The sequence below is a fragment of the Callorhinus ursinus genome, unplaced genomic scaffold (genome assembly GCF_003265705.2).
Source record: "Callorhinus ursinus isolate GAN/ISIS: 27379988/994484 unplaced genomic scaffold, GSC_fseal_2.0 scaffold4, whole genome shotgun sequence".
NCBI classification, from domain to species: Eukaryota; Metazoa; Chordata; class Mammalia; order Carnivora; family Otariidae; genus Callorhinus; species Callorhinus ursinus.
The window spans coordinates 38,058,589-38,074,469 of NW_027397066.1; positions in this window are offsets into that span (position 1 = coordinate 38,058,589).

The following is a 15,881-nucleotide window of genomic DNA, read 5'->3' on the forward strand; positions in this document are numbered from 1 at the left end:
ATGGTTCTTCTCCCTCCTCTTCTTAATGTGCTCTATCACATTGATTGATTTGAGAATGTTGAACCACCATGCATCCCGGGGATAAATCCCACTTGGTTGGGGTGGACGATCCTTTTAATGTATTATTGGATCCTATTAGTTAGGACTTTGTTGAAGATTTTGGAATCCATATTCATCAGGGATATTGGTCTGAAATTCTCCTTTTGGATGGGATCTTTGCCTGGTTTGGGGATTAAGGTAATGCTGGCCTCATAGAATGAGTTTAGAAGTTTTCCTTCTGTTTCTATTTTTTGAAACAGCTTCAGTAGAATAGGTATTATTTCTTCTTTGCATGTTTGGTAGAATTCCCCAGGGAATCCATCAGGCCTCGGACTCTTGTTTTTTGGGAGGTTTTTGATCACTGCTTCAATCTCGTTACTGGTTACTGGCTTGTTCAGATCGTCAGTTTCTTCCTGTTTCAGTCTTGGCAGCTTATAGGTTTCCAGGAAGGCCTCCATTTCATCCAGATTGCTCAGTTTATTGGCATATAGTTGTTGATAATAATTTCTAATAATTGTTTCTATTTCCTTGGTGTTAGTCGTGATCTCTCCCCTTTCATTCATAATTTTATTAATTTGGGTCCTTTCTCTTTTGGATAAGTCTGGCCAGTGGTTTATCAATCTTATTAATTCTTTCAAAGAACCAACTTCTAGTGTCATTGATCTGATCTACTGTGTTTCTGGTTTCTAATTCATTGATCTCTGCTTTAATTTTAATTATTTCTCTTCTAATGCATGGCTTACGCATCATTTGTTGCTTTTTCTCTAGTTCTTTAAGGTGTAGAGTTAGTTGGTGAATTCGGGATTTTTCTATTTTTTTTTGAGTGAGGCTTGGATGGCTATGTATTTCCCCTTTAGGACTGCCTTTGCAGTATCCTATAGGTTTTGGACGGATGTGTTTTCGTTCTCATTGATTTCCATGAATTGTTTAAGTTCTTCTTTGATATCCTGGTTGACCCAAACATTCTTGAGCAGAATGGTCTTTAGCTTCCAAGTGTTTGAATTTCTGCCAAATTTTTTCTTGTGATTGAGTTCCAGTTTTAAAGCATTGTGGTCTGAGAATTTGCAGGGAATAATCTCAATCTTTTGGTATCGGTTGAGACCTGATTTGTGACCCAGTATGTGGTCTATTCTGGCGAAAGTTCCATGTGCGCTCGAGAAGAATGAGTATTCTGTTGTTTTAGAGTGGAATGTTCTGTAAATATCTATGAGGTCCATCTGGTCCAATGTATCATTCAAAGCTCTTGTTTCCTTGTCAATTTTCTGCTGAGATGATCTGCCCATTGCTGAGAGTGCAGTATTGAGGTCTCCTACAATTAACGTATTGTTATCAATATGACTCTTGATTTTGGTTAACAGTTGGCTTATGTAGATGGCTGCTCCCATGCTGGGGGCATAGATATTTACAATTGTTAGATCTTCTTGTTGGATAGACCCTTTAAGAATGATATAGTGTCCTTCTGTGTCTCTAATTACAGACTTTAGTTTAAAATCTAATTTGTCTGATATAAGAATTGCTACCCCAGCTTTCTTTTGAGGTCCTCTGGCGTGGAAGATGGATCTCCATCCCTTCACTTTCAGTCTGGATGTATCTTTAGGTTCAAAATGAGTCTCTTGTAGGCAGCATATGGATAGGGTCCTGTCTTTTTATCCAATCTGCAACCCTGTGCCGTTTTATGGGAGCATTTAGGCCATTCACGTTGAGAGTGATTATTGAAAGATACGAATTAATTGTCATCATGTTGCCTGTGAAGACGTTGTTTTTAAAGATTGTCTCTGTAAATTTCTGTTGTATATCACTCTTAGGGTCTTTCTCCTTTTATAGAACCCCCCTTAATATTTCTTGCAGGGCCGGCTTAGTGGTCACATATTCTTTTAGTTTCTGCCGGTCGTGGAAGCTCTGCGTCTCTCCATCCATTCTAAATGAAAGCCTTGCCGGATAAAGTATTCTTGGCTGCACGTTCTTCTCATTTAGTACCCTGAATATGTCTTGCCAGGCCTTTCTGGCTTGCCAGGTCTCTGTGGATAGGTCTGACGTTATTCTGATGTTCCTCCCTTTGTACGTAAGGAATCTCTTCCCCCTAACTGCTCTTAAAATGGTTTCCTTGGTTCTAAGATTTGCAAGTTTTACTATTACATGCCGGGGTGTTGGTCTATTTTCCTTGATCTTGGGAAGGGTCCTCTCTGCCTCAGACTTTGTTTCTTGACTGCTACTACAACTTGTTTAAAGATGTCAGGTATTTTGCTTTGCTTATACTTTGTTCCAAGCAAAGTGCCTTATTTTAAAATCCAATAACTAAATAAGTAAGTAATAATCTTAAACTAACCCTGTGGGTGAATAGTTTAAGAGGCTAAAAGAAAGAAAGTTTATTTTGTTCCCTTTAAGTAGCCCATGATTATACAATAAATATGATAGTAAATATAAGGTATTATATTGTTGTCTCCCATATTAGGGATAAAAATACTTCTTTAACAAGTCCTAAATCTTAAATTTAACTCTTTAAGAAACACTGATTTATCCAAAGTGCCCTAGGAATATAGAGACAGGATGCCATTTCTTCATTCTCTTTTCTGATTCACTCACATGTGTGGTTACAAGTAAGTCCTCAGTATCACAGCACTAAGGCAAGGGACTATTCACTGAAATGCTGACGAAAAACAAGGTAATCGCAGACTGACTTTTTCCCTCCCCACAATTTTCCCAGTCCCCCAAGGCAAGAGCCTCTCAAGAAAAGAGCATTTTCCCCCATAATGGCTTTTACTGGCAATAGATGCTGTGTATGTGACTCTTGGACCATGGTTTGTTGGCTGCTGCTCTCCCATTTCACTGGCTTGCTACACATGGATACGTTTTCTTTCTCTGGTTATAGTAGGAAAGAATGAGTTAATCTTCTTCTAATTCTTTGCCCTTGACCATTTACACTATGATTCGGGTTCAAGAGTGTGAGAGTGACTGGCAAGTCTATTAAGCAAACTTTTACTCCTCTTTCCATGCGTACCACAAGGCTACATTTCCTATCTAACATTGCAGACAGATTCGGGGATTTATCTATTGCTAGTCAATGTAAGCAAAATGTAAGCAAAAGAGGACTTTATCATTTTCTGAACTACAAGTGTTCCTAAGTGCAAATGACCACCTTGTTGCCTCAGCTGTCAGAATGATGAAGATAAGCACTGCAAATCTAAAAGCAATGTATTGAAGATGGTGGAGCCACAGGTGAAGAAGCCTGGATCCCAAATTATCTTGTGGAGAGCCATCACTGATCAGGAGTACCCTTATTGGGACTCCATGTGAGTAAGAAATACATTTTTCTTGTTTTTGAGCCACTTTTTTGATACATTTATTTTAGCAGTTATTGTTGTCTTAAGAAAACAAGTATTGTATTTTGATTCAGGAAAAGGAGAATTGGAAAAGTTGGTTCTTTCCTGAAGTATCAAATAAAGTGATGTAAACAAATGAGAAAGTATTTCTAAGAGAATCTGAAACTTCTAAGTGTTCAGACATGCAACCCTTCAATGAAAGTCTTCCTTTAGGAAAAAATAAATCACACTAGCTACAAAGCCCTCTTATAATTATAGTTATCAGACCATCAACTTCCAGGGAGATTTAATAAGAATAGGTAAGATTGGAATTTCAGAAAAGAAAAAGTAGAACAAATTATTAATAACATTTGTTTGGTTGAATAAGAAATAGGTTAAAATAACTAAGAAAATTATGTTGTACTTTTAACTGACATCTAACCTCTTGAGATCCTAATTTTACATATTGGGATAATAAAGAGGATTGTCATATGCATCTCTGATAACATTAAGTAAAAGTACTGCATATAATATTACAGTTGTCTTTGAAAGGGGTGTTTATGATATTTGGTTGAGGACATTATACACTCCACTTATTTGGTGTTTAAATTGAAATTTAGTCCCAATTTATAGCCCATATACAGTCTTATCTAAAAAGTGGTATCTTACACAGAGGCAGTGAAATGGTACAAGAAGTCATTAAAAAAGAATGAGGGCTTAAGGGTGGACTAAAACCATAGGCTCTAAACTAGTGTTGGAATTGGTCATTAAGAGGATGAGACCACTGGTTGACCAGTGAGCTGGACCTGTGTTATCAGAGGCTCCTTCACCCCTCCCCTGTCCTTGGAATGTACCTCTCACCTCCTATTCCCGCACTAGTGGCTGTTTCAAAGATGTTGTCTTGAAAAAGTAAGGTGTTGTTGAGATCATCTGGACTGAATATGTGACTGGACCTAGGTAAGACTGCTATATAAACTTTTAAGATTCTAGTGGTTAGGGCCAGAGATCTGCTGTACTTGTGGATGCCCGAGACAAGCCTCATAGGTAAGTTCTCTTGCTTATTAAACCTGCCACTTACCAACCTGCAATGTTTCACCCCTCTGGTCTGTCCTTGCCCTACGTGTACAGGGGCCAGTTTCAGATTTCACCCAGAAAACTCCTGAAGTTGCAAATCAACAATTAGGCTTTCTGATAATCTAGAGAAGTGATATGGTTATTCTTTTCTAACTTGCATGTCACAATGTAAAGGAATAGAAAAGTAAATTGAAAATAATTTCACTACATCAACATTATTTATACCACACAGAGTCTAATCAGTTCACACAAGATGGCATTATTTGGTGGTGGGGAGAAATTGATAAGGGACCCACAGGGTAATACAGCATAGTAATGAACAAAGTTTTTGAAGGTTGAAGGGAGCCTGGTTAGCTCAGTTGGTTAGGCTCGGGCTGTGGTCTTGAGGTCTTGGGGTCCAGCCCTGCATGAGGCTTCCTGCTCAGCGGGGAGTCTGCTTCTCCCTCTCCCTCTGTACTCTCTCTTTCTCTCTCACTCTCTCTCAAATAAATAAAATCTTAAAAAAAAGAGTTTTGAAGTTTGAATTGTCTAGATTTATTCTGTCCTTTACAAACTGTGAGTCCTTGGCCATTTTATTTCACATTTTTGAACTTTGCTAACCTCATACGTAATAAGTGACTAGAAATAATGCATACAATACATGTGAGATTTAAATGATATAATGTGTTCATGATATTTAACACAGTGTTTGGCACATGGCTAGCTCCCAATAAATGTTGAACATGCTTTCTAAATAACCTTTATTATTCTTTTCCCCCCTAGTTACAAAGTAACATGCAAAACTTCATACAAGTTAGGGACTACATAGAAATGCAATAAAATGATAGTAAGGATCCTTGTTGAGCAGTTTCAGGTTGCCAGACTCCTTTTAAAGAATTTTCCATGTTTAACTCATTTAATCTTTAATAGCAATCCAGTTTTTTTATTAATGAGAAAACTTAGGCTCAAAAAAGGTGAAGTAAATTGACCAAGATCACAGGACCAGAGTTAAAATAAATTAAAAACTTTCCAAGTGTGAACTTTTGAGTAGCATACCACAACCACTATCCTCCATGATCCCACTAACCAGAAATCTTCCTGCCCACCCATAAACCCACTGGCTAGAAATAAGCATTGTTGTATTTGGGATATATTTTATCAGTGCTTGTTTTGGTCAGATTGTTGATGATGGTTTTTAACATATCCTTTCTATTAGTTTCCTAAGATTGCCAGAAAAAAGTGCCGCGAATAAGATGGCTTAAGGTGACATGAATTAATTCTCTCAAGGTTCTGGAGTTCAGAAGTCTGAAATCAAGATGTTGGTGGGGCCAGACAAGGCTGTTGGAGAAGATCATGTTTTGCCTCTACTAGCCGTGGCAGCGTAACTTCTAGCTGCCTTGGTCTTCACGTGGCTGAATTATCTCTTTCCCTGTTTCTTCATATGGTATTCTCCTTGGGTGTTTCTTTCTCCTCTTCTTATAAAAGTCTATTGGACTGAGGGCCCATCTAGTTCAATATGACCTCATCCGAACTACATCTGCAAGGACTCTTTATCCAAATAAGGTCACTTGCTGAGGAACTGCGGATTAGGACTTCAGCATATCTTTTTGAGAGACACAATTCAACTCATAACACCCTTATAATAATATCTGAGAATAGATTATTTTCTTAATTTACATGTTTTAAAGTGTTTTATTTTTTTAAGTGTTTTAAAATCAAGTGCCTATTAGGATAGTGAATAAGAGGATTGTGATTTTGGTGATTTTTGGTGTTTTTTAGACTAAAAATATACTGGAAAACTATAAACTATACTAGTGTATGGCTGTTTTTATTTCTTATTTTCCTGGATTATCTGGATATATAGTTGTTGTTGTTGTTTTTTTCCCTCTTGGACTCTCCAGTCTACAGACTTTTGCTGATAGAGGCTGGACTAGAAACAAAACCAAAATTGAGCTCATTTCTATCACTGATGATATAAAATTTGATATTAATCATATTAGAAATGAAAACCCTTGACAACTTTCTTCAGCTAAACTCAAAGATGTTGAGAAAAGTGAAAATAATTTGAAATTATTTTTATATCTGTATGAATAGGAGAAATACACATCCAGGTAATAGTGTTGTTCATTCAGCACCAAATAGTGAGTAAACTTCTTCAGATCAGAAATCGTTCAGCTCTATATTTCCTTTGTGTCTTCACTCAGTTCCTTCCACCTAATCATTGTACAACAAGAATGTCACAGTAAGTATGGAACCTTGATTTATATCAGGATAGACATCTACAAACAAATTGAAGGATCTAGTGTATTCATCCACTGTCAATTATTTATTGTAACCTATCAAGACAGAGTATAATGTTAGGTACAGGAGGGTATTCCAAAATGAAGAAACCTTCCAAATCTTAAGGACCTTAGAAACAAATTGAGGAAAAATGAAGAAACCTTCCAAATCTTAAGGACCTTAGAAACAAATTGAGGAAAATTTCAGACCTGTAACTATGTAATTTTAGAACTCTATACATTTTATTATTACCCCATTTTGTGCCAAAATTAATTTATGTGACTCTTAAAATATATATTGTATAGGGCGCCTGGGTGGCTCAGTTGGTTAAGCGACTGCCTTCGGCTCAGGTCATGATCCTGGAGTCCCGGGATCGAGTCCCGCATTGGGCTCCCTGCTCGGCGGGGAGTCTGCTTCTCCCTCTGACCCTCTTCTCTCTCATGCTCTCTATCTCTCATTCTCTCTCTCTCAAATAAATAAATAAAATCTTTAAAAAAATATTTTTTAAAAGTTAAAAACATATTTTTGAGTACTTTAAAAAACCATGAAAAGCCTCATGTACCATTTTAAAATACATGCAGTGCAAATAAATCTATTACAAAGAGTGGAATGAGTCTAGGCATATCAATATTTTGATATGTGGAAATCAGTTCTATTGTATGGTGTTCTATTTCAAACTTTCAGCAAATAATCATAAAACTTCAAGATATTCATCTTAGAAATGGCTTGATTGTAAAAGGGTTTATTCTGACATCTTATTCAGAGACGCTGTATTATTCATGATATGTGTAGCATTAGTTTCCTTTGCCCTGAGGGATTGTAAAGAATCCAAGATCATGCATCATGATTAAAGAGAAATTGAACAGTTAAATCCTTAAATACATGTGACAAGGAATAAGGCAACCCCTCTATGTTATCCAGGCTATTCTTTGGCTGGCTGCCAGTGATGTTCAATCAGACGGAGACTTCCAACAAGATGCACTGCCTCTGAATTAGAAGGTCCATAGTATCGCTCTTGATAAAAACACAAATGTCAGCTGAGATGGCCCAAGTGTTCCCGCCTGCTGAGATTACTTCTCCTTTATAATTCGAATAAAATTAATATCTCTTCATCCACTCACTCGGACACCTAAGACCCTTCTTTTATCTTCAGATTCCTGGCTGCCTGGTGCAGGCAGAGTTAGAGAAACTGCTTTTCTTCTCATCACCTCTGGCCCCACTTGTCTCTTCTTTTAGGTCAAATTTGGCCCATCTAAGTATTTTGCCTAAACAAAAGTACATTTAACTTAAAAGAAAATAACACTCTCCATTAGTGCCACTCTGGCTGATTACATCAGTTTTAAATTTCTTTTTTTTTCTTTTTTACTTTCTTTCTCCATTGCACTGCTTTCTTTACAATCCTTTATAGTAACGCAATCCAGAACACCATTTAAATTCTGCCATAAATATATTTATTGCTTTCTTCAAAGTTAGTTTAAGACCAGCTCCTAATGTCAGGATTAATGAACTGTAGGTGTTTAGTTCTTGGTAGACTCCAAAATTCCAAAAACCCCTGGAATGATTTTCAAAACATTGCAGTAAATGTATTATTAAAGAGACCCTGAAATAACCTACCGGAATGGAATCACAATTTTATTATTGATTAGCTATTAGCCGGATGACGTTTAGTGATTAAACTATCTCCTTACCTATGAAGTGGAAAGAATAATGGCATATATTCCATAGAGTTATTGTGAGGTAATTTATGTAAGGTAGTGCCTGGCACACAATTTAAGAACCATGTATGCACTGATTATTAATTTTATAATTATTATCAAATGCTTCTAAAATACAATATGTAAACATTATCTGTGAAATTCCAAACTAAAAGAAAATCAGAGTACTGTGGTCTTGGAACCAGGAAGGTTTTTGACTTCTACCTCCACTCTTTAACAGCTATGGAACTTCAAGCTATTATATAAGCCTTTTGGGCTTCAATTTCCTAGTCTGTTCAATGGGCACAGTTATTCCTACCTTGAAGTATTGTTCCAGAGATTCAGTGATACAATTAGTGGCATGCTCCAGCAAATATATACAAAACCTCCAATAAATATGTTTCTCTTACTTATTCCTTTTGTTTTGATACCTGGGTGCGACTTTTTTAATAGCCTACAGTCCCTTGACAAGGGCAAAACAACCAGTGTTCAAGGTGTTAACAGATTAGACGTAGAGAGACAAAATGAATCATCACACCTAAACATGTCACATTTTATTCTATACTCCTGCCCAAAAGCCAACAGAAAAGCATACAGTGTGGGATCTTTAAAAGAATGAAATCTACTGCACAAATAAAACATGACATGTTTTTTTCCTGACAGTTTCTCTACCACAGCAAGAACTATCTTTACACTCAACCAAAAAGATGGATATAACTCAGGTGGGTAAGATTTATAAACGTTATGAGACTAGATTAAAATAAAATTCAAGCAAACACTTGTAATCACAAGGATTAAACTTCTTTCATTTCAGAAAAATGCAACTGAAAATATCATTTAATCTTCCAACTATTTTCTTTGCTGATAGTTGCAATCATTGTAAAATATAATTTGGACAGAGCAAAAGAATGATCAAAATTCCAAGAAGCATGGTATTTATTTGTTCTACAATAAGGCTATTGACTTTTAAAAACACATAGTTAGAAATTTCATAAGATTTCATATATATAATCATTTGTTGATTACTTATGCTAAGGGAAAAGAGGGTTAATGATATTGAATTGTATTTAAAAACCTCTTGTAGGGCGCCTGGGTGGCTCAGTTGGTTAAGCGACTGCCTTCAGCTCAGGTCATGATCCTGGAGTCCCTAGATCGAGTCCCGCATCGGGCTCCCTGCTCAGCAGGGAGTCTGCTTCTCCCTCTGACCCTTACCCCTCTCATGTGCGCTCTCTCTCTCTCTCTCATTCTCTCTCTCTCAAATAAATAAAATCTTTAGAAAAATAAAAATAAAAATAAAAACCTCTTGTAAGTACTCACTTTTTTCAACCAGAACCAGAGCACTATTTTTCTTTTATTTTCTAAAACTATAGCCAGTGTCATTTCTCAAAGAGAAAAAAAGAACAGGAATAGGTTTTGGGTTCTCAGGTTTCTAAGGTTTTTGACTACATCTATACTACGTCTATACAGTATATCATTTCCTTGATGTATTTAGTACCAAATATAATTGTTCTTTAGATATCTTGAGATTGAAACACAACTGATAACAAAATATAGGAATCTGAGTGTCTAATGTAATAGGGATCCAAACCAATTTGTGATTTCAGACTAATGGGACTCTTGTTCCTAAAATTTTTCTAGATCTGGGTTCTTTAGGGTTGAACCCAACATGTAAATTCCATTTTCTGCCTGTCTTTCTGAGACTCCCAAATTAGCATATTTGTATAGTATAACTCTAGAACCAGTCCATCTAGCTAGGGGAAAAGGTCAACTCAAGAATGTTGGTGAAGTGGAATAATTCATTATTTTAAGATTTTCCAATTGAAAGTACATTTGTAAAAGACATAGTGATCCTCCTGGTCTTCTTCTTCTTCTTTTTTTTTTTTTGTATTATTTGGAGGCATCCATATTTATATTTCTTTTGTAAATGACAATGTTCCTCCATGCTAGGGCTTAGAATTCACTTCTGTGTCTCAGACACATTTTCTCCTGATGTCATCCACATCCATTGCTTCAGGGAATACTAATTTTCTGATTATTCCTCAATCTCTGGCTCTGGCTCAGTTTGCAGTAAGTTCCTTCAGGTCCTCAAGGACTTCAAAGTCAATGAAACCAAATTCACAATCTTCCCCTTCCAACTTACTACCCACTCCAACTACACGTGTATCCACCTATGCTCTCTCTTTTAGTTAGTAGTGCCACTTTTCTTATTCATCCGGTCTTGAAAGCCAGAAACGGGGAATTAATCTTAGATACTTTTCTCCCTCTAAAACCTATATCTAACCAGTCACTGAGATCTATGCAACCTCCTAAGTGGATCTCAAATCTATTTATGTTCACATTTCCTGCATCTACTTGAAGAAACATCATTTCTTGCTAAGATCACTACAAAAATCTTTTCAGTGATGTTATTGCATTCAGTCTTCCCCCACCCTCTTTTCCCATTATCTCCACTATAGCTAGAATGATTCTAGAATGAAAAATTTCACATATCACCATGCGTAAACCCTCAACGTCTCCCCAGAGTACATAGAATAAAATCTAAACTTCCTAAGTTAGGTTACAAGGCTCTATGACTTGACCCTTCCTTATCTTTCCAACATAAAATCCCATTACTTTATCGATTTATATTGATATATCCAGCTACATGGTACTTCTTTTTTTCCTTTAAATTCTCATGCTTTACACACTATTATTCTGAAGTAGCCTCTTGTTCCTTCCTGGTTCCTACTTAGCATTCAATCCTTAGTCTAGACGTCCCTGCCTCTAGGAGCTCCCTCATGAACATTGTTCCCCACTGTTGGCCCCAAAAGCAGTGTGATACGGGGAGAGTGGGAAAGTCGCAACACACAATCTTCCCTACAGGGCTATTGTAGTGAAAAAGGGATAAAACGACTGCCTAAATTCACTGTTAATTTAATATAACTGAAGTGAAAAAAATCTTTTCACAACTTAAATTATGTTTTATCATAAAGATGATTTTAATAAATAGGAGTCACCATTTTTTTCATATTTTTATTGTTATGTTAATCACCATACATGACATCATTAGTTTTGGATGTAGTGTTCCATGATTCATTGTTTGTGCATAACACCCAGTGCTCCACGCAGAACGTGCCCTCTTTAATACCCATCACCAGGCTAACCCATCCCCCCACCCCACTCCCCTCCAGAACCCTCAGTTTGTTTTTCAGAGTCCATCGTGTCTCATGGTTTGTCTCGCCCTCTGACTTACTCCCCTTCATTCTTCCCCTCCTGCTATCTTCTTCTTTTTCTTTTTTCTTAACGTATGTTGCATTATTTGTTTCAGAGGAGTCACCATTTTTTCAACACACTAGATAATAGAGCTCTTGTATGATTATTTAAAATGAATCTAATATCACCAACACCAAAATAAGGAGGAAAAATGAAAAATACATATATAAACAGATTTTAGCAGAGAAGTTACGCTCTAGCTATTATTGCCAAATTGCTTAGGTTTAGATCCCAACTTCATTATTTACCAGCACTATGAATGTGGGAAGTAGCTTAATTTGTTTGAATTTTAGTGTCCTTGATTTAAAAAAAAAGTGATAAAAATCGTATCTCATAGAGTCATTATGATACTTAAATAAGTTAATACACATATAAAAGGTCCTATAACAGTGTCTGGTACGTAGTAATCATCCAATAAATGTTAGTAGTAGTAGTAGTAGTAGTAGTATTGGCAGTAGTTTTTAAGATGAGTCAATTTTTGTAAATAAGAGCAATTTAGAACATTTTATATCTTTTATAAATGAAGAAAATTCATTATCTCTGGACAAATTTTTTTTGAGCTAAAAATGAACATTTGTATATGTGATCCCTTTCACAGAGGGCCTTCAATATTACAAATGAGGCTAACTCTCATTGGTAAGTAGTTTTATTTCTAGAAATAGTAAATTGCTATAGAAAAGTCTTTGAGAATTTCATCAAGTTTATATTTTGGTCAGAATGATTCTTTCTCCAAAATCTTTTTTTTTATTGTATAAAATGATGGTAGTAGATTTGAAAAACACTTTCTATCACCATCACAATAATAGCAGGACATCTGATTTTATAACCAGTGGAATGGTTATAAAATCAAAAGGCCTTTCTTATTTAATATGAAAATGATTTTCAACAAGCCAGCTACAGCTTCAGTAACAATTCATAAAACCTATTCAGTTATGTGATACAAATTCCAAGAGCTTAACTGTACATTCTAACTGTTCATCTATTTATTAAGTATTTATTATGAGCTATAATTATGATCATTTCTTACCATGTTGTGAAGGATCTAGTCCCCTGATTATGACTTCATCTTCTGCCATCCTACCCTGTTCTAACCATAGTGTCTTCTTTCCTTTTCTTGAATAACCTCAATCCCTCCTCCACTGTGCACCTGGCAGCAATTATAAGTGCTCTTATCACTGCAAAATTTCTTCTCAGTCTTCCTGCGTTCTCTTCAACATCACCTCATAGAATATGATTTTGACCAAATTTTAGAAAGCGGTTTCATCCACCCATCTTTCCCATATTTTCCTATTCTCTATCTCTAGCTTTTGTTTTCCTCATGCCATTTAAATTGCAATTTTAACACTTTTTTCTGTTACAGTTTTTCTTTCTGTATGGAAGTTAAACTCCACAAAGGAAAATATCGTTCAGCCTTTCACTCATTCACTGCTCTATCTCCAGGACCTGGAATGTCATCCAATATCTAGTATGTGCTCAATAAAAATTTTTCAATGAACAAATTAACACATAAGCTAATGTGACTTCTTCTGAAATACAAGAAAAAGAGGCATGGCTGGCTGGTCATAGAAAGCTGAAGATGGATGGCCTTTTCCATGTTGTTAAAGACAACATAGATGTTTGTCGTCATGAAACAACAGCCAAATTGATTAAATTGTAAAATCAGAAGGAAAGCCAGGCATAGCAAAAAATATATTTGTAAATATTATTTGATTCTTTAATAAGACAATTGTTTCTAAACATAAAGGCAGAAAGAAGACATAAAATTAAAATCAGTTGATTTAACCACATACAACTTAAAACTTTTGTAGATACAAGGTAATGTAAAAAAATTTTTTTAAACAAAATAAATGTGAAACATCTTTACGACACAAGTGGGATGTGAAAGTTCAGTTTTTAGTAACAACCATACAATTACTTCAAAAGTGAATAAAGTAATGGACCAGAAAGACATTTAATATATAAAATAGCAAGCAATAATTGAGTTTTTGCCATGTGCTCTATTTGAGACAGTCTGCATTATGCTCCACACATTGCCTCCTCTAATTCTTCCAAAACCCTGTGAGGATAGATATTATTATTAACTCTATTTCACAGAAGAGGAATTTGAGGAACAGATATGAATTAATTTGTTCAACATTGCACACTTCAGAAGTGGGACATAGATTCAAATCAAGAACTGCCTTAAAGAAAAACAAAAGGCTTAAGTTGCTAACAACTCTGGTAGATGAGAATTCCAAAAGAGGGAAATACACAAAGGAACAAAGATGCAATTGCACAATTAAACAATTAAAGAATGTGCCTCTTATCCCTCGTTACTCTACTTCCTTCCAGTTCCAGTCCCATTTATCTGTACTTCTGCTGAATAAAACTCTGAAGAATGTTCATGCTCTTTGTAGCCAATTTCTTCCTGAGTATTTCTTCCTTAAGTTCACTCATCTGGCTTTGAATTTTCTGCTTTTCAGAAACTACTCTTGTCCAGATTGCCAATGACCTTCACTTGGCTAAATTCAGTGATAAACTTCCAGTTGTCATCATATTAGAGCAAGCTGCAACATTCAACAGAGACAACCACTCCTTTTTCTCCATTACTTCCTGTATACACTTGGTTTTCAGTATACAGCACACTCTTGATTTGTCTACCGCCCCCAAAATTATTTCTTCTAATTCTTTTTTGTTGTTGTTGTATGTTCTCCTCATCAGTCTCTTAATGGGTGAATGTGCCAGGGTTCAGTTTGGAACTTGTATTTTTTCTATCTAGATTCTGTCCCGTAGAGATCCACTCAGTCTCATCATGTATATGCTGACAATACTCAACTTAATATCTCCATCCTAGACCTCTGTCCTGGACATTAGATCATATATAACTTCATAACTTCATCCTTGATATCTCTACCGAGACATCTGATGTCTTTTCAAACTCTGTATCTACAGCACACACACGCACACACACACACACACACACACCAAAAACAACAACAACAACAACAACAAAACCACCTCTTCTATCCTCCTTAATTCCCATATCAAATAAGAGAAGTTTCATTTGCTCAGATTAAAAAAATATCATACTTGAATCATTCTTCTAAAAAATTTTTTATTTATCTTATCATGGTAAGAATACTTACCATGACACCTACTCTCAACAAATCGTTTCAGTGTATATATTATTGTTGACCATAGGTACAATACTGTGCAACAGATATTCAAAGCTTACTCATCAATGTTATACCCATTGATTAGTAACTCCCCATTTCCTTCTTCTCTTAGCCCCTGGAAACCATCATTCCACTCTTTGATTCTGTGAATTTAACTACTCTTGATACCTCATCTAACTGGAATAATGTAATATTCAGTTTTCTGTGACTAGCTTATCTCCCTTAGCATAACATCCCAAAGATTCACTCATGTTGTCACAGATTGCAGAATTTCCTTCCTTTTAAAGCCTCAATAGTATTCCATTTTAGGTACCTACCACTTTTTCTTTTTCCATTCATCTGTCAATGAATATTTAGGTTGTTTCCACATCTTGGCTATTATGAATAGTGCTTCAATGACCACGGGAATGTCCATGTCTCTTCAAGATCTTGATTTCAATTCCTTTGAGTAACTACACAGAATTTAAACTAATTCTATTAACTTAACTCTATTAACTCTATTTCCCTAAAACTCCACATCCAGCTTATCCAGAAATCCATTTGCCTGCACCTTTGAAATATATCCTGAAATTTGGGACCTGTGAATTTACATTTTTCACCAAATTTGGAAAGTTTTTAACCATTATGTCTTCAAAATTTTGTCTATCTCTGTTTGAAGTTACTCTACAACTCACTTCTATTCTTTCAGTTAAGTTGTTTTTCTCTATATATTTTAGATAGTTTTGATTCTGATGTCTTCATTTTCACTAAGCTTTTATCTGCCATGCCTAATTAAGCCATTATTACCCATTAATGTCATTAATCCCATCCAGTGTAATTTTCAGCTCATTCATCTCAGTTGTAGTTTTAATTGCTAGAAGTTTGATTTGGGTCTTATTTGTATCTTCTGTGTCTCTACTTGACCATTTGACCAAATGTAGTACAGTTATAATGTCCCTTTCTGCTGATTCTAAAATTCAGGTCAGGTTTTATTGATTGATTAGTCTCTCTATTGTGAGCTACGTTTTACCTTGCCTTGAGTAATATTTGATTGAATGACAGACATTATGAGTTTTGCCTTGTTAAGTGCTGGATATTTTTGCATTCCTATACATCTTCTTAAACTTCAT